Here is a 7,392-nt window from a genome sequence, read left to right as displayed (position 1 = left end):
TCATATTTTCAATTTTTCCAGTGGGTGAAGAAAAAATTGCCTTTCATTAACTTCAGACATTTTTCTCTTCACTATTTGTGAAGGGCTGAGAGTTTGAGAATGAAAGTAAAAAAACATATTCTATATTTCTTAGCTGTTGGAAGTAGGAGAAGAAAATAGAAGGCAGGAGGAACAAAAAAAAACACGAAAAGATGACACAAGTCCTGACAAAAGCAGTAAAAAAATAAATCTGAAAAATTACCTGAGCCGCCCAGAATACTCACCACTTGAAAAATGCAATTGTTCTTATTACAGAAATGAAGAAAGCCACAGGGTGTTGAGCACTCAACTGATCACCGAGATGTGGGCAGCTCAGGAAAGTGTGTGGCGTGGCGTGTTGTTCCTGAGAGAATACACACAAGTATGGGGAATGGCTTCATTTCCTATACTGCTGTGATTCCTGATGGATAAATTTGTCTTTCACAAGTAATGAAAATGACTCTCACAACAGAGGTTAATGGAAAATAAAATTCTTAAAGGTTTTGTGTAAGATTGTTTTCCTAAGATTGTCATAGCACTTAAATTTTTTACTAAGTATTAATTTGAAAGGTAAATAGGATGGTAATTGAAAATGAAATGTATTAGTCACAAAGGAGAACTGTTGAAAGGAAAGGAAGATTGGTGGGTATGATGTTTTTAAAGCAGAAATGTCACAAGTTGATCTGTTTACATAATAATCATGATCATAATAAATGATTTTTACTTAATGGGGAATTGCTTAGACAAGAAAGATTAAATGTTTTGTGTGTGTGTGTGTGTGTGTGTGTGTGTGTGTAAGGAAATGAAGTTTTTAGCAAATTTTGTCATCGTACTATCTCATTTGGCAATAGAGAATGCCAGGGAACAAACCAAGAAAATTGACTTACAAGGCATGATTACCAGCAAAGGAGCATCACAAATAAATAAAAGGAAAGAAAGGATCACTGAGGAAAAGATTGCATTTTTATGGAGTCACTTTTGTTATTCCTCTTCAGAATTTAAAGGCCACCAAGCAACACTTCTCTATTCCATTTCTCTTTTAACATTCTCTAACTTTCTTCCATTAATACTGGCAAACTTCTTAAAAATTATGGAGAAGATATCTGAGTTCTAATCTCAGCAAGATAGCACAGAATATTCTAGTTTTGTTTCTCATCTTGTGACATTATGTTGTCATGTGTTCAAGTCTTGATTTGTTTAAAGATCTAGCCCAGCTATACTGAGATTTTAATTTAATGATCAGTTGATGAGAATCTTTAATTTCAGAGGTAGCACAATAATTTGACTGTAACCTCAGATGTGGAGATTCATACTGCTAACATGTGGCAAACCAAAAAGAACCCGGGTCCTGAGTCTATGTGGAAGATAACATATTCTGCCTTTTTCTTTCTCTCCTTCGAGTGAAATTTGTACTTGTAAAAACTCTCTCTCTCTCTCTCTCTCTCTCTCTCTCTCTCTCTCTCTCTCTATATATATATATATATATATATATATATATATATATATGATATCAGTGCTTCTACTTCCATATGGTATACTCAGCTATATAATAAGGAGGCATTAATAACTAAAGATAACAGGGTGCTGTAAGTTTTATGACACAACTAATATTTGGAGTATTTTCAACAATTTATTTTATTTTGATCAGTGGATTTACTCATGTTTACAACATCTAGAAATGAATTTGGGTATAGTCCATAAGGAAAAGAAAACAAATTCGTAGCTAGCTGATTCAGATGCAAATGAAAGCCCACAGGTAGATGAAACTTTCTCTTTACATTGTCTTTCTGTACATACAAAAGCTGCCTCCTGTGACAGTATCTTCTTTTTTCCAGTCTCTTCTTCTTTTCTTCTTTCAGATTCTCCTCTTCTTTAGCCTCTGTCTCCCCTGCAAGGTCCAACTTCATTCTGGTGGCAAGTTTCAGTGTCTCTGAGGTAAGGGTGAAGTGTGAATGACAGTTCCCATGGCCAGTGACAGGCTCTCAACATCCCTTAAGGCAAGAGGCTGCTTTTTCCCAGTATCTACAAATGGACTATCTACAGTATACACATTCAAGTATGTTTCATAGTAAACAAGGAAATAAACAAAGAAATAAACAAGGAAATAAACAAAGTCTCCGCTTTACTAAAATCCCCTCCCCATCACAGTAAGTAGTATCTGGGAACAAAGGAGTGAGAGGAAACAAACTGATCATCAATTTTCCTGACATTATCTTAACCCTAACATATGTGATGAGCATCCATTTCAAAGAACCTTGTGATGCCATCCTCATATTGGCTCTTGAATTATTTAGTCTAATGTAGACTTGTTTTAAAGTTGATGTCACCTTGGAAATAAACTGCTGTAATTTCCTGTACCTTCAGAAGGATGGAAAAACTGGGCTTACTTAATATTAAAAATGTCAATTCAGTTAAAAACCAATTAGTCTTGTCCATTACTACTAGGCAAAAGTGCTAATCTTATAAAATTCGGCTTTTTGTTTTATTTTTGCTGCCTACAATCTCTTCTTTTTCTGTTGCTACTTTAAAATAACTGAGACAATATGAATGGATTTTGAGATTATCAAGCTAAGCAAAATAACTCAGACAGAAAAAGTTCATAACCATATGATTTCACTCATATGTGGGATGTAAAACTGAAATCAACAAATGAACAAGACAAACAAACAAAAACTCACAGACACAGACAACAGTTTAGTGGTTACCAGAGGGAAAAGGAGAAAGGAAGGAGATAAATAAGGGTAAAGGGAGTTAAATATATGGTGATGGAAGATTTTATTTTGGGTGGCGAATACACAATGAAACATACAGATGATGTATTATTGAATTCTACACTTGAAACCTATATACTTTTATTAACCAATGTCACCTCAATAAATTTAATTTAAAAAAATGAGAAAGCATTACTTCTCACCTATTTCACTGGGTTGATATGAGCAGGAAATGAGATAGTGTATGGGAAACTGCTTTGAAAAGTACAAATAAAGAATTATATAATTGTGGAGTAGCATCTTTTTAAAGTAAGAATTCAAACGATGCCCTCCTCCCCTTTTAATCTGTGTAGGTTGAGTGCCAGGGACTACTGGTAATTCAGTCAATACTAATTTTGCTTTTTCCTTTTTTGATAGAACTTTGATTTAGTTGGGATAGCCATTTGCCCAGCTAAGAAACCACATTCTCAGTCTCCCTTGCAGGTAAAGACAGCTTCACAGATTTGATCGCCCAGGTAAAGGTAGAAGTTATTGGATAAGATCTCTGAAATTTTAAAAGAATAACTTCAGATGACACGTGCCCTTTGTCTTCTCCTCTCACTCCTTTTTCCTTCATGGAATGTGGCTGTTTCGGCTAGAATTCCAGAAATCATTTTCTGTCTTGTGGTGACTTAAAGGCTAGAAACCACCAGAAAGCGTAGTACAGTGGAAAAACTCCAGGTCCCCGGGCTCATCGATCAGAACCTGATGTGTCAAGTCCTGGGATACCCAGCTCTAGACTGGTCATGCTACACGGAAAAAGGATCTCTATCTTGTTTAATCCACTTTTTCATGTATTTATTATTCACAATCAGGGTAGTTTCTAACAGGAACAAGATCACTGTAGTATCTATTAGTTGATTTTTTAGGTACACGTATACCCGGTGGTAGTATTCGATATTTCTACTGGCATCCCATATGTGTCTTACATGTTCCACTGACATTTGACATTTGATATGCAAGTACTCTAACAATTCATTCTTCTCACAAAAATCTTAAACTCAGTGACAGGCATCATTATGCTCTTAGTCGAAGAAGCTAAAATGTGGTGCCATCTTTTTACCTCCGTGGAGGTACTAATTGTACCTTCTTGTTATCAATTCTCAACTCTGAACTTGGCTTTTAAAACCTTCTTTATCTCTTATGCAGTTCTTAGTGATCCTTCTAAACTGCCTGTAATTCCCCAGATTAACTTGAATTTAAACTTCTTCTGACTGAAGGAGTATGTCTCTACTTTTCCCCTTATCATGACATACATAGAAAATAATATGTATTTGGAGGTAAACGGATGAGATTACGTGTCTGGCATGACCACCCTAAGAACTTTTATTGTACCCTCAGCCACCTGAGAGCTGAGTTATTCGTGAATGTGTATCTAACAGATTTAGCATGCCAGCCAAATGTGGTGCACTGTTTGGTAGGAAACTTTGGCTTAGAAGATACAAAGTCAAAATATCTTAACATGTCATACAAAGCTCTGGCAGGATCCAGTCTTTGCTTTCCCTTCCAAAGTCATCTCAAGCTGCATTATTTTTCTGCTCCTTCCATCACCCTCCATGATTTTATCTCTTACCCTTTTCAACCCATGGTTATATATATACATATATATACACACATGCACAATTGTATATATGTTGTATTATATAGATCATACACATAAGATGTATAAATACATGTGTATGTATATACACACATATATGTGTTTTTGTGCATGTAATACCTATATCTATACCTATCTCTGGTAATTCTGAATTTTTTTCATGGAATTGTCAATTTTTTTCATCCTCCTGGCCTCCGCTTTCTCATATCATCCCCATCTCCAATGTACATATTAAATATCAACTAATCTTTTCAAATTCAATTGAACCATTGTCTCCTTTCTGAAGCCTTTTCTTCTGCCTCAGATATAATTGATCTTTTCGTTTGTATATCCATTAGTTCTTGTTAACACTTCTGTAACACTTTACTGCCTTTTTAATTGACATATTACTCTCCCTGTATGAGACGATGGATTAACAGAAGTCAGGGGTCATGTAACACTAATTGTTGTACCCAATATCTATTTATAGCCATGCCTGACTCATGATACTCAATAAATATTTGTCAAATATTGTTTGTTGACTTAAAAATATAAAATACTTTGGGGAAATGTTCAGAAAAATCGTTAGGCCATATTTATAGATCCTACAGGCTGAAAATGTACAAGTTTACCCTGCTTAAGGGTGCTAGTTAAAAATAAAAGCCCTCAAATGTGTCCCCCAAATGTGTCCCCCAACTGTTATACTCTATGGACTATGGCTAATTTTAAAGATGAATGTTACATTTGACATAGTTCTTGAGTTATTTTGGCTTTATCTCTCTGGGTATAGATATAGCTTTAAAGCTTTAAAATGTAAGGCTTTAAATTACTTGGCTCTCATTTGGGAAAATGAATGTTCAGCTTGCTTGAAGATCTATATTATATATATCCCTGGTATTTGGTATCTGTTAAAACCCATGACCTTTACTATTGACACTTTATAAAAATTATTGAAAAGTATTAAATTAAATTAATTATTGTTTTTTAAGGCAAGGCAACCCTCGGTTGACCTAACAGATTGCAAAGAACTTGTTGGCTTACAATTCCTTATTTTTTTATTTTTCACTTTTTATACCTACAGCACCTGGTCTTCTTAGGTGGTCTCCCATCCAAGTAATAACCAGGCTCAACCCTGATTAGCTTCTGAGATCAGATGAGATTGGGCTTGTTCAGGGTAGCATGGCTATAGACTTAAAAATATTTTAAAATCTTCGGCTCATCCCAAGAATGACAATGACTCTAGAAATCAGAGTAAAAGCAAGAACAATTTAATCCATAGAAACATCTGCACACTGGGTTAATGAATTTTTATGGAATAGATGGGAGCAAATAACTTTCCATCCTCCTTGCATTCTTTTTGTAATTTCGAAAGAATGTGCTACATTCTAAGTGCTACTTCTCATTGAGACGAGCACATTCACATCTCTAAAGAACAAGAAGCTTCATTATATCAAGGTAGAAACATCTTCCATGGATATGATGTTCTCATAAGTGATTTCCATTAAAGAAATTTTTTGCTGAAGGGAAATTGACTGTATCTATCAAAATTTAAAATGCATGTCCCTTTATGTAAAGCATTGCTTATACTACTAAGATCTGGGAAACAAATGCCCAGTAGAGAACTGATTAAATGCATTATAGCATATTCACTTTTTATAAGGGCTGATATGGAAACATAAATATCATAACATTGTTATAGTATTTGGTGGATTAAACTGGTACAAAAGTGTGCATAGAATGCTATTTTTATGAAAAAGCAAACTATTTATGTATAGTTTGTAAAAGCTTAATATTTCTCTAGAAAGATACACAAGAAACTGGTAAAAGTACTGGCTCAGGAGAGGGGGACCTGGTAACCAAAGAAGAGAAAAAAGATTCAGATATATCTTTCACTGTTTATGTATCTTACCTTTTGAATAATATCCCAAGTATATTCATTACATATTAAACAAACAAACAGGCAAGTAGGAATGTATTTCAAAGAAACTGTGTTCTTAGTTGGAAAAGAATTAAATTCATATATCCAGGACAAGTTCTCAACTAGTCAGTGTCAATAAGCTACATAGAAATGTGGCAAAAGATTAAGATCACAGACTATCTCCGAAGAGTTACTAATAAGGGTTTATGCTCTTATATTAGGAGGATGTACATATTTTTTTAAAAGCTCTAAATTTCCATAGCTTTATCAATTCTATAAACTTGAGATATAGTATATATCTATATACATGTGTGTGTGTGTGTGTGTATGTGTGTGTGTATAAAGTTTTCCTTCCTAAATAGATGATAAGTATCTTTAGGTTAGTGACTCCATTTTAATTTTTGTAATGCATCAAAATACTTACTATAGTTTCTTTAATATGGCAGGAGGTCTAAAACATTTTTATTCATTGTATAAGAAAGAGATTACAATCTTTAGTAATTCCTACTTCTTGCTTTGTGGGGTCAAAATGTAATAGTTTATTTCAGCCTGCAAATAAAAACTTAGTATCTGCCACCTTCTTTAGCAATTGAGTAATTTTAGAGAGGTATTAGCTATTAACTGAATTCATTGAGTATACTTCTCAAATAGACAGCTAGATACATTCATAAAACTATGACATCAAGGTGGAATTGTTGCTGTTTGTGATGAAAGTCATCTAGAAGCAATCCATAAAAGTAGCAACTGGATATAATCTGGCATATACTGCTACTGCTACTCATCTAGTTTAGAAATAATCTATATGTATTTCTAATATAGTTTCTAAGCATAATGTTTCTCTTACTTTAGTGTGCTTATCTGTCTTAGCATCCAGTCAATTTTATTCATTCCATATAGCTTTTTAAAGTGATGCAATGGACATTTTGAAAAGTCTCAACAAATGCTTGTTGAAAGAATTATTATGCACAGTTTAACCTCCTTGTGACTTAAGGTTCGAACAAGTTCTTTTGGGCAGATCCTAAGGGATTGATCTAGATGAGTTGCTTTACATGAGGCTTGTTTACAACAACAGAGGAAGAAGTCTCCAGAGCCAGAAGAGCTCAGGTAGGACAGAAAAGAAAAGGAGG

At 34.2% G+C, this 7,392-nt stretch overlaps 1 protein-coding gene and 1 pseudogene across 1 annotated transcript in view; both read right to left on the bottom strand.

The window, feature by feature from the left end:
• Positions 1–1,631: 1,631 nt before the first annotated feature.
• SLC13A1 (solute carrier family 13 member 1) overlaps positions 1,632–7,392 on the bottom strand; it is a 126,201-nt gene continuing 120,440 nt past the window's right edge. Inside the window, exon 16 of the mRNA XM_016125214.2 lies at positions 1,632–1,948. The gene's annotated coding sequence lies outside the window, so the exon portion shown is untranslated. The remainder of the gene's footprint in view (positions 1,949–7,392) is intronic.
• Positions 5,420–5,538, bottom strand: LOC118611174 (annotated as a pseudogene).

This window comes from Rousettus aegyptiacus, unplaced genomic scaffold, assembly GCF_014176215.1.
Source record: "Rousettus aegyptiacus isolate mRouAeg1 unplaced genomic scaffold, mRouAeg1.p scaffold_m13_p_13, whole genome shotgun sequence".
NCBI lineage: Eukaryota > Metazoa > Chordata > Mammalia > Chiroptera > Pteropodidae > Rousettus > Rousettus aegyptiacus.
This window is presented reverse-complemented; position numbering and strand designations above follow the sequence as displayed.